General features: G+C 43.7%; 3 non-coding genes across 3 annotated transcripts; all 3 read right to left on the bottom strand.

The window, feature by feature from the left end:
* Positions 1-5,041: 5,041 nt before the first annotated feature.
* Positions 5,042-5,229, bottom strand: LOC140275970 (U2 spliceosomal RNA). The gene has a single exon (XR_011908667.1). It is a non-coding gene; the product is annotated as a U2 spliceosomal RNA (small nuclear RNA).
* A 275-nt stretch (positions 5,230-5,504) lies between these two features.
* LOC140275781 (U5 spliceosomal RNA) lies at positions 5,505-5,618 on the bottom strand. The gene has a single exon (XR_011908497.1). It is a non-coding gene; the product is annotated as a U5 spliceosomal RNA (small nuclear RNA).
* A 411-nt stretch (positions 5,619-6,029) lies between these two features.
* On the bottom strand, positions 6,030-6,220 carry LOC140275875 (U2 spliceosomal RNA). Its single transcript, XR_011908583.1, has one exon. It is a non-coding gene; the product is annotated as a U2 spliceosomal RNA (small nuclear RNA).
* Between the last annotated feature and the right edge of the window lie 5,931 nt (positions 6,221-12,151).

Here is a 12,151-nt window from a genome sequence, read left to right as displayed (position 1 = left end):
GTGTACAGTCGGCCATTTTAACCTTTTCTTACCCGCTTTTTACCAACTACGGTCGGACATTCACACCTTCTTATGGCGGAACACCTCCGCTCCCTCTTTTGATGGTGTATGTTTGGGCATTCAAACCTTTTCTTACCCGCTTTTTACAAACTATGCTCGGACATTCAAACCTTCTTGTAGCCGAACACATCCAGTCCTGCTTTTGATGATGTATGGTTGGGCATTTGCACCTTTTTTTTTACCCATTTTTGAGGAATTTTGGTCGGACTTTCACACCTTTTAGTAGCCAAACAACTCCTCTCCCGCTATTGATTGTGTACAGTCGTGTATTTTAACCTTTTCTTACCCGCTTTTTACCAATTATGGTCGGACATTCACACCTTCTTACAGCGGAACACCTCCGCTTCCGCTTTTGATGGTATATATTCGGGCATTCGAACCTTTTCTTACCCGCTTTTTACCAACTATGGTCTGACATTCACACCGTCTTTCAGCGGAACACCTCCGCTCCCTCTTTTGATCATACATTGTCGGGCATTCGCACCTTTTCTTACCCGCTTTTTACAAACTATGGTCGGACATTCAAACCTTCTTGTGGCCGAACACATCCACTTCTGCTTTTGATGATGTATAGTTGGGCATTCACACCTTTTCTTACCCATTTTTCAGTAATTATTGGTGGACATTCAGACCTTCTTGCAGCTGAACACCTCCGCTCCCGCTTTTGATGGTGTATAGTCGGGTATTTTAACCTTTTCTTACCCGCTTTTTACCAACTATGGTCGGACATTCACACCGTCTTACAGCGGAACACCTCCGCTCCCTCTTTTGATGGTGTATGTTCGGGCTTTCGAGGCATTTCTTCAACGGTTTTTACAAATTATGGTTGGAAATTCAGACCTTGCAGCCGAACAACTCCGCTCCCTCTTTTGATCATACATTGTCGGGCATTCGCTCCTTGTCTTACCCGCTTTTTACAAACTATGGTCGGACATTCAAACCTTCTTGTGGCCGAACACATCCACTTCTGCTTTTGATGATGTATAGTTGGGCATTCACACCTTTTCTTACCCATTTTTCAGTAATTATTGGTGGACATTCAGACCTTCTTGCAGCTGAACACCTCCGCTCCCGCTTTTGATTGTGTATAGTCGGGTATTTTAACCTTTTCTTACCCGCTTTTTACCAACTATGGTCGGATATTCACACCGTCTTACAGCGGAACACCTCCGCTCCCTCTTTTGATGGTGTATGTTCGGGCATTCGAGGCTTTTCTTCAACGGTTTTTACAAATTATGGTTGGAAATTCAGACCTTGCAGCCGAACAACTCCGCTCCCTCTTTTGATCATACTTTGTCGGGCATTCGCACCTTGTCTTACCCGCGTTTTACAAACCATGGTCGGACTTTCACACCTTCTTGTAGCCGAACAACTCCGCTCCCGCTATTGATTGTGTACAGTCGGGTATTTTAACCTTTTCTTACCCGCTTTTTACCAACTATGGTCGGACATTCACACCGTCTTACAGCGGAACACCTCCGCTCCCTCTTTTGATGGTGTATGTTCGGGCATTCGAACTTTTTCTTACCCACTTTTTACAAACTATGGTCGGACATTCAAACCTTCTTGTAGCAGAACACATCCACTTCTTCTTTTGATGATGTATGGTTGGGCATTCGCACCTTTTCTTACCCATTTTTCAGGAATTATGGGTGGACATTCACACCTACTTGCAGTCGAACAGCTCTGCTCCCACTTTTGATTATGTTTGGTTGGATATTCGAACCTTTTCTTAACTGCTTTTTACAAACTTTGGTCGGATATTCACACCTTCTTGCAGCCGAACACCTCCGCTTCCGCTTTTGATGGTATATATTTGGGCATTCGAACCTTTTCTTACCCGCTTTTTACCAACTATGGTCGCACATTCACACCTTCTTATGGCGGAACACCTCCGCTCCCTCTTTTGATGGTGTATGTTTGGGCATTCAAACCTTTTCTTACCCATTTTTCAGGAATTATGGGTGGACATTCACACCTACTTGCAGTCGAACAGCTCTGCTCCCACTTTTGATTATGTTTGGTTGGATATTCGAACCTTTTCTTAACTGCTTTTTACAAACTTTGGTCGGATATTCACACCTTGCAGCCGAACACATCCCTTCCCGCTATTGATTGTGTACAGTCGGCCATTTTAACCTTTTCTTACCCGCTTTTTACCAACTACGGTCGGACATTCACACCTTCTTATGGCGGAACACCTCCGCTCCCTCTTTTGATGGTGTATGTTTGGGCATTCAAACCTTTTCTTACCCGCTTTTTACAAACTATGCTCGGACATTCAAACCTTCTTGTAGCCGAACACATCCAGTCCTGCTTTTGATGATGTATGGTTGGGCATTTGCACCTTTTTTTTTAGCCATTTTTGAGGAATTTTGGTCGGACTTTCACACCTTTTAGTAGCCAAACAACTCCTCTCCCGCTATTGATTGTGTACAGTCGTGTATTTTAACCTTTTCTTACCCGCTTTTTACCAATTATGGTCGGACATTCACACCTTCTTACAGCGGAACACCTCCGCTTCCGCTTTTGATGGTATATATTCGGGCATTCGAACCTTTTCTTACCCGCTTTTTACCAACTATGGTCTGACATTCACACCGTCTTTCAGCGGAACACCTCCGCTCCCTCTTTTGATCATACATTGTCGGGCATTCGCACCTTTTCTTACCCGCTTTTTACAAACTATGGTCGGACATTCAAACCTTCTTGTGGCCGAACACATCCACTTCTGCTTTTGATGATGTATAGTTGGGCATTCACACCTTTTCTTACCCATTTTTCAGTAATTATTGGTGGACATTCAGACCTTCTTGCAGCTGAACACCTCCGCTCCCGCTTTTGATGGTGTATAGTCGGGTATTTTAACCTTTTCTTACCCGCTTTTTACCAACTATGGTCGGACATTCACACCGTCTTACAGCGGAACACCTCCGCTCCCTCTTTTGATGGTGTATGTTCGGGCTTTCGAGGCATTTCTTCAACGGTTTTTACAAATTATGGTTGGAAATTCAGACCTTGCAGCCGAACAACTCCGCTCCCTCTTTTGATCATACATTGTCGGGCATTCGCTCCTTGTCTTACCCGCTTTTTACAAACTATGGTCGGACATTCAAACCATCTTGTGGCCGAACACATCCACTTCTGCTTTTGATGATGTATAGTTGGGCATTCACACCTTTTCTTACCCATTTTTCAGTAATTATTGGTGGACATTCAGACCTTCTTGCAGCTGAACACCTCCGCTCCCGCTTTTGATAGTGTATAGTCGGGTATTTTAACCTTTTCTTACCCGCTTTTTACCAACTATGGTCGGATATGCACACCGTCTTACAGCGGAACACCTCCGCTCCCTCTTTTGATGGTGTATGTTCGGGCATTCGAGGCTTTTCTTCAACGGTTTTTACAAATTATGGTTGGAAATTCAGACCTTGCAGCCGAACAACTCCGCTCCCTCTTTTGATCATACTTTGTCGGGCATTCGCACCTTGTCTTACCCGCGTTTTACAAACCATGGTCGGACTTTCACACCTTCTTGTAGCCGAACAACTCCGCTCCCGCTATTGATTGTGTACAGTCGGGTATTTTAACCTTTTCTTACCCGCTTTTTACCAACTATGGTCGGACATTCACACCGTCTTACAGCGGAACACCTCCGCTCCCTCTTTTGATGGTGTATGTTCGGGCATTCGAACTTTTTCTTACCCACTTTTTACAAACTATGGTCGGACATTCAAACCTTCTTGTAGCAGAACACATCCACTTCTTCTTTTGATGATGTATGGTTGGGCATTCGCACCTTTTCTTACCCATTTTTCAGGAATTATGGGTGGACATTCACACCTACTTGCAGTCGAACAGCTCTGCTCCCACTTTTGATTATGTTTGGTTGGATATTCGAACCTTTTCTTAACTGCTTTTTACAAACTTTGGTCGGATATTCACACCTTCTTGCAGCCGAACACCTCCGCTTCCGCTTTTGATGGTATATATTTGGGCATTCGAACCTTTTCTTACCCGCTTTTTACCAACTATGGTCGCACATTCACACCGTCTTTCAGCGTAACACCTCCGCTCCCTCTTTTGATGGTGTATGTTCGGGCATTCGCACCTTTTCTTACCCGCTTTTTACAAACTATGGTCGGACATTCAAACCTTCTTGTAGCCGAAAACCTCCACTCCCTCTTTTGATCATACTTTGTCGGGCATTCACACCTTTTCTTACCCGCTTTTTACAAACTATGCTCGGACATTCAAACCTTCTTGTAGCCAAACACATCCACTCCTGCTTTTGTTGATGTATGGTTGGGCATTCGAACCTACTTGTTGCCCGCTTTTCATTAATTATGGGTGGACATTCACACCTTGTCGCAGCCAAACACCTCCGCTCCCTGTTTTGATCATGTATGGTTGGACATTCGCACCTTTTCTCACCCGCTTTTTGCAAACTATGGTCGGCCATTCACAGCTTCCTCTCCACCATACTTGTATGGTGGGATATTCACACCCACTTGCATCCAAAGACCTCCGCCCCCACTTTTGTTGATATTTAGTCGGTCATTCGCACCTTACCAGCTTTTGGCAAACTATGGCCTTCTTGCAGCCAAAAACCTCTAATCTCGCTTTTGATGATGTAAGGTTGGGCATTCAGACCTTGCTTCACCTGCTTTTCACCAAATATAGTCCGACATTCACACCTTCTCTCAGCCGAACACTTCCGCTCCACCTTTTAGTTTTCTATGGGGCATTCACACCTTTTTTTTCACCGCATTTTATAAAAACACCACAGGAACACCGTATTGAGGCTTTGTTCTGACCGCTCATTCGGTGTCGCGTTTCTTTCAAGCAATTCTCCTGGTTAGCCCTCACTCGGCTCGCTCCCAGAGCCGTGTTAAAGTCTACTTCGCATTCACTCTCTTTTCTCAGCAGACTAAAAGAAACTTCCATCCTACACCGCTGTTTGCTTTTTCACAAGAGCAGAGGAGAGCGCACCGTTCCCAGCGGCACTGCAGTACCGGGTCGATGCTTGGAGTGAACGGAGCAAGCTCCTTTTTCAACTCCTATTGATAAAAATCCATTTAATATGTAGTCCTTGCATAGACATATCACATATTAAACTGATAAGTACAGATACTACACTTGATCTTAGCCAAAAGGCCGAGAAGCGATATCTGTCCACTGGTTCACGTCCGAGGGCCCTTCCTGGCACAATGCGCACTTGTAGCGGTGTTCTTTTTATGGCCATAGTGTCACTTTGCACCTCCACCCATCCGCTGCACTGAGCACTCTTCAACCCTTTTAAATGGTATAACTTTACACTACCGCACGCTCCAGCGAGCACCATTCAAGCAACATCGGCACAGTCGCAACAAGTAAGGCGACTCTACTCAGAGAAGTCACTCTGCACAGTAACACGATTTCTTTTGCACAGACAGAAAGGGCTTCACCCGCAAAGGTAAAGCCTGCCAAAAATAGAAACAATTCATTAGTGCTGCTCTCCACGGAAGTCTTTAGTAAAAGGCGAAAGACTTGTATATTATGAAGAGAAACCAGAGTACGATTATCCATCACTGCGGGAGCAGGGCATCAGGCTAGTTGGCATAGCCACCTTCCCCATGGTGAGCTTTGCTTGGTTGAGACGCTTGATCCCCCCCCTTGCTCCTCGGCTGACCAAGTAGGAACAATCGGGCCCTATTCGATGGCTGCCTTGTCTTTTACTCTGTGCAAAAGACAAGGCAGCCACAAACAACACGGGAACACCGTATTGAGGCTTTGTTCTGACCGCTCATTCGGTGTCGCGTTTCTTTCAAGCAATTCTCCCGGTTAGCCCGCACTCGGCTCGCTCCCAGAGCCGTTTTAAAGTCTGCTTCGCATTCACTCTCTTTTCTCAGCAGATTAAAAGAAAGTTTCATCTTGGGCTCCCTGAAACTTCCATCCTACACCGCTGTTTGCTTTTTCACAAGAGCAGAGGAGAGCGCACCGTTCCCAGCGGCACTACAGTACCGGGTCGATGCTTGGAGTGAACGGAGCAAGCTCCTTTTTCAACTCCTATTGATAAAAATCCATTTAACATGTAGTCCTCGCATAGAGGACATATCAGACATTAAACTGATAAGAACAGATACTACACTTGATCTTAGCCAAAAGGCCGAGAAGCGATAACTGTCCACTGGTTCACGTCCGAGGGCCCTTCCTGGCACAATGCGCACTTGTAGCGGTGTTCTTTTTATGGCCATAGTGTCACTTTGCACCTCCGCCCACCCGCTGCACTGAGCACTCTTCAGCCCTTTTAAATGGTATAACTTTACACTACCGCACGCTCCAGCGAGCACCATTCAAGCAACAACTTTGCACTCCCAGCTTCGAACATCGGCACAGTGAACAAGTAAGGCGACTCTACTCAGAGAAGTCACTCTGCACAGTAACAAGATTTCTTTTGCACAGACAGAAAGGGCTTCATCTGCAAAGGTAAAGCCTGCCAAAAATAGAAACAACTCATTAGTGCTGCTCAACATTGTACTTTGCAGTAAAAGAAAGAGCAAATCTAAAGATTCAGGAATCCGAGAATAAGCTTACTTCCATGAGTTCTTCACGATTTCGGATTTTGCTATAAAATGAATTCCTTCACTCAAACTAAATTAAAACTGCTAAACCGCTAATCTGTTACATGCAAGGCAGATGTCAAATTCACCGAAATAGGATCTAAGGGTATTTGGCCAATCGAGCTGTAGCAGCTTCGGTAAAAGAGTATAAGTTGAAGAGTTTGTGAATAAAGGTGTGCGCACACATAGTGAGTTGTAGGAAAATAGGCAGGGAGCAATGCCGGCTGGGGTATAGGTTCTTGTATGTTGTCTGACTGTTTGATTTGAATGTGTTGTGTAAGTGTCCTGTTGAATGTTACATGTTTGGGCTTTGACACGCTTCACTGTGGTTGTTAACTGTGTGGTGTGTCCTGAAATGTTATATGTTTGGGCTGTGTGACATGCTTAATGCTTTTCAGTAGCAACCCACTTATTCATATATAGCAACTGACAACATAAGAAGTCCGGAAATACTTTGATAGTAGTTGTAGAAGTATCCTTATTGATAATAGATAAACTAATTCATAGTGATAGAACAGTAGATGAACAGGTGCCTGCACATGTCTCATGAAAATAAAATGGGTGTATGATTGCTGACGGCAGAGCAATACTGCCAAACTTATGAGTTCTTGTGGCAAACTTGATTCAGTGTCTTGACGTGTATACGCTGTTTCGCTGACTTGTCACAAGAAACAAAGTGTGTTTGATAAGATCCGACCATTTTATTACGGGAGGATCAGTATGTATGGATTCTGATGTGACTGATAAACCCATTCGTATCTTAAGCATAATCTAATACGTGAGACAACGCCCTGGCACACAATCAAAAAAAAAAAAGAGAGAGCGGTTTTGTGTCCCCACAGTCCATAATGTAGAAAAGAGAGAAAAAAGCCTTTCTGATTTGGTGTGTGTCTCACAGTGCAGAGTGTAGAGAAAAGAGAGAAAAGAAAGCCGTTTTGGTGTCACGGGTGTTGTGACTTACACACACACATTTCTGAATTGAGAAAGGAAATTATTTTAGAGGAAGCACTAGAGTATAGATCCCACATTTGTTGATAGGCATTCATTTAATTTTTCTTTTAATCAGTTTTAAAGTGAATACTAACTGAGAAATGAAAAAGGTGAAGAGTTTAGAAGCTTGGTTCAAGAGCAAAACTTGGTTTATGATCAGCTGAGTCTCTAAACAGAACAGCAAAGGGCTTCATCGAACATTTAAAAAAGATTCAGATTGTTAGAATATCCAGAATTTATAGGAATGGTGGTGATTACTCTTATTTTCTAGAATGGAAATAACTGCACCATGTCTCTTTTATGAATTTAAGGGGCTAAAAGGTTTTGTTCTCGTTTTTCTATGATTAACCGAATGTATGTGAGAGTCCAAACAGACAGAAGGGTTACGGCCGAGCGCTGGACCTTACAAAAAAGATGAGACAGGCTGGACTCGTGCCATACTAGTTAAGACCTGCCTGTGGATAACAGGTTCTTTAAACTCTCACACACACAAACTCACACACGTTCGCACACATACACCCATACACACACACATTCTTGAACTTGCTGCAAGATTAAACCTTTGCATTAACTGACTCCAGCAACTCTGAGTCTCATTGAGAGACTTTTCTCAACAATTGGGTCCTCAAACCAGATCTCAACGTTTTTTCCGCTGTCCAGGGTCGGAGCTGAAACCGTGCACGGGGGAGTCCAGTACTCCTAATGAAAGACCCCGTGCTGAATTGCGGTAATTAGGGGCCAGTGTCCACTGAAAGGGGGAAAAAGGGACGAGATCGTACTTTTGAATCAATGGCCAGAAGCCATTGGCAGTGCAGGCATCAACAATAATGGTGTTATTTCACCCATTAACACTTAAGGTACCTCATGCAGGGGCTGTGATATGGTTACTTAACAAAATATCTTTACCAGACATCTCTCCTACATAACAGTTCTTCTTTCACAGCCTAACCTTGTTGTCGAGAGATGTGCTACACTTAATCCATCCACACTGCTACCTACCCCACAGATGGAAAGCCTCACGATTGCATGTCAGAAATAACCATCAGTGTTTTACCCAGGCCAGACTTAACTGATATACGTTATGAAAATGCAGAAATAACTATATTTATTCAACAGATCAAGGAAAAAAACCCTGATGGCACAAATGCTACAGGATTTGCAGTAGTAACAGAATAAGTTTTCTTAAAACAACCACTGCAAAAAAATTACTCTGTTCAAGCAGTCGAATTGGTAGCTTTAACTGAAGCTTGTAAATTAAATAACAAAAAGGTTGTTAACGTTTACACTGACACTGATTCTTGAACTTGCTGCACTAGAGTTGTAGTCTGAATACCTTTATGCCAAACAGATTTGCTTTGCCAAGGGAAGTTTTATAAATGTTTATTGTTTATGTTTACAATATATAAACTAGCAGAATAATTAATTCATCCTCCTGGTTCCTCCCACCCCGGAGAGGGCAGCCAGAGACTGGCTGCAATAGGCATCCCCGCTACCTGGGACCCAACACAGGGCAGGAGGGCCTGATGTCCACCAGGCTCGGGGCCTGCAGTGACCATATTCCGGGAGCTACTGTACCCCCAGAAGGAACCCATCCCGCTCCACCCCACTCAACACAACCCCACCCCGGAGGACCTCTACAAAAACAAACAAACAACAACAAAAATCAAACAAACAAACAAACAAATCACCCGGTTACACCAGTCGCAGCAGCCCGGGCCTGAGACCCACCATCACCCAGGCCCCCCCAGGCCCCCCCCCCCCCCAACAGGGGAAAAGCACACCCCCATACAGACCCCCTCCTCCTCACCGCACGCCCCAACACCCTAAAAAAAAACCACCTGCGGACACCTTGGAGTTCCCAGAGCAACAAGGCCGGCACCAGGACCTGCACCAACCCACGCATACTGTGGCATGTCCAGGGCAACCCAGACCCCCCAGGCACAGGCAGGGCCCCACCCCGGGCGCAAGGCAGCGGCAAGCCACCAGGTCCAGGCCCAGCTCCACCACCCACGCCAGAGCGGCCCCGTCACCCGGTACAGAGCCAGCAGCCACCACCCCAAGGCCCCTAAGGGACCCCGCCCCACACCGCAAGACAGCCCCACCCGCAAGCCCCAAAAACTGCCCTCCAAGCCCGACACACAGTCCCCCCCAGCAATGACCAACCCGGTCCCCACGACCCGAGAGACCACCAGACGCCCGAAGCCACACAGCCCCCCCCTCACTACAGAAAACTATTTACCTGGGTGTACGTTCAAACAGAGATGAGAAAATTGCGATAAGTTATTGTTTGTTTGTTTGTTAGTATGTATATGAATGTTATGTGTATAAACTGTGTTGAGTTGTAGTTACTCAGTAGTGTCTCAGTGAAACAACCGACGGGGGAAGCCTTGCGGTGACACAAAAGCAGTGTTTTACTGATCAGTCAAGTTGCTCCAGTGTACTCCATACAAACTGGTTGGCTACTGAAGGGATAGAAAATGGGGAATACTTGTTTTAAAGCAAACAAGGAATTAGATGGGAAAAATACATGTTTTAATGGGACCCAGACAATATTAAATACTCAGACAGATGGGAGAAGAAGTGTAGTTTTGTAGGAAATCACAAAATTATAACATAAAATTAGTGAAATCAATTGAAGAATGCCTTTCTGAATTCGTTCCTGTAGTCTTCTCATACCGACTATGGACCCATTCATTGTTTAACTTCACTGTTTTGCAAATCCTAATTGCATATTACACATTGACATTGAACTTTACTGGATAAGCAGGTCTTCATTGCATTCAGCAGCCTATATGTGAGCATTTATGTGTAAGCTGTTCTTCTTTGCATTTATCAGCAGCAAGCAATTCTTCACTGCACATGAATATGTAAATAGTAAAACAATTCCAATGTGTTAGCGAAACCTTCTATATCACAGTGGTTTCTAAGGTCTATTTTAAGTTCTTTGCCATCAGTGAGATGACATTGTTTACAAAGTGTGTCAAATTATCACTGAAGATCTTTTCAGGAATTTCAAATCTAGAAATGAGTTATTTTACGCGTGATTTTGCTACTGAGAGTGCATCTGCTTGTGCACATGGAAATATTTAAGACCATTTGGTAAAAACCTCTGTTGTCACTGAGCAGAATCGTTTCCCTTAACATTAATTTAGTTCAATGAAATCTACAAAATAATGAAATAATGAAATCCAAACAAATATGTTGAAAAAGATACACTGGCTTAGGGAATTATCTTCGTTTTGGTCTTAGATTGCCCTGTGGAATGTATTTTGCACATATTTGACCTGCTAGACAAAACTTTATTCATTTATTTATTCTGTTGAGACATGACATGGTCCGTGGCTCAATACTGCAGCATATTTAAACAAATTCTTTGGCAGTATGGTTTTCCTTCCGGTCATTAATATGAGTCTATTGTAGATGGCAATTGAATAACATCTAATAATGCTAAAATATTTGTAGTTTATACATTTAGCTGTGGATGTCAACATACCTGTTTTTCCAATGCTGTGTTAACACATGTACAGTTGAGAAGGCATACTGACTGTCAGTGTAAACGTTAACAACCTTTTTGTTATTTAATTTACAAGCTTCAGTTAAAGCTACCAATTCGACTGCTTGAACAGAGTAATTTTTTGGTAGTAGTTGTTTTAAGAAAACTTCAGTTTCTGTTACTACTGCAAATCCTGTAGCATTTGTGCCATCAGGTTTTTTTTCCTTGATCTGTTGAATAAATATAGTTATTTCTGCATTTTCATAACGTATATCAGTTAAGTCTGGCCTGGGTAAAACACTGATGGTTATTTCTGACATGCAATCATGAGGCTTTCCATCTGTGGGGTAGGTAGCAGTGTGGATGGATTAAGTGTAGCACATCTCTCGACAACAAGGTGTGGCTGTGAAAGAAGAACTGTTATGTAGGAGAGATGTCTGGTAAAGATATTTTGTTAAGTAACCATATCACAGCCACTGCATGAGGTACCTTAAGTGTTAATGGGTGAAATAACACCATTATTGTTGATGCCTGCACTGCCAATGGCTTCTGGCCAGGAGTACTGGACTGCACGGTTTCAGCTCCGACCCTGGAAATTGGAAAAAACGTTGAGATCTGGTTTGAGGACCCAATTGTTGAGAAAAGTCTCTCAATGAGACTCAGAGTTGCTGGAGTCAGTTAATGCAAAGGTTTAATCTTGCAGCAAGTTCAAGAATGTGTGTGTGTATGGGTGTATGTGTGCGAACGTGTGTGAGTTTGTGAGAGTTTAAAGAACCTGTTATCCACAGGCAGGTCTTAACTAGTATGGCACGGGTCCAGCCTGTCTCATCTTTTTTGTAAGGTCCAGCGCTCGGCTGTAACCCTTCTGTCTGTTTGGACTCTCACATACATTCGGTTAATCATAGAAAAACGAGAACAAAACTTTTTAGCCCCTTAAATTCATAAAACAGACATGGTGCAGTTATTTCCAATCTAGAAAATAAGAGTAATCACCACCATTTCTATA

The sequence above is a fragment of the Leuresthes tenuis genome, unplaced genomic scaffold, assembly GCF_036924035.1.
Source record: "Leuresthes tenuis unplaced genomic scaffold, fLeuTen1.0.hap1 SCAF_18, whole genome shotgun sequence".
Taxonomy (NCBI): Eukaryota; Metazoa; Chordata; class Actinopteri; order Atheriniformes; family Atherinopsidae; genus Leuresthes; species Leuresthes tenuis.
This window is presented reverse-complemented; position numbering and strand designations above follow the sequence as displayed.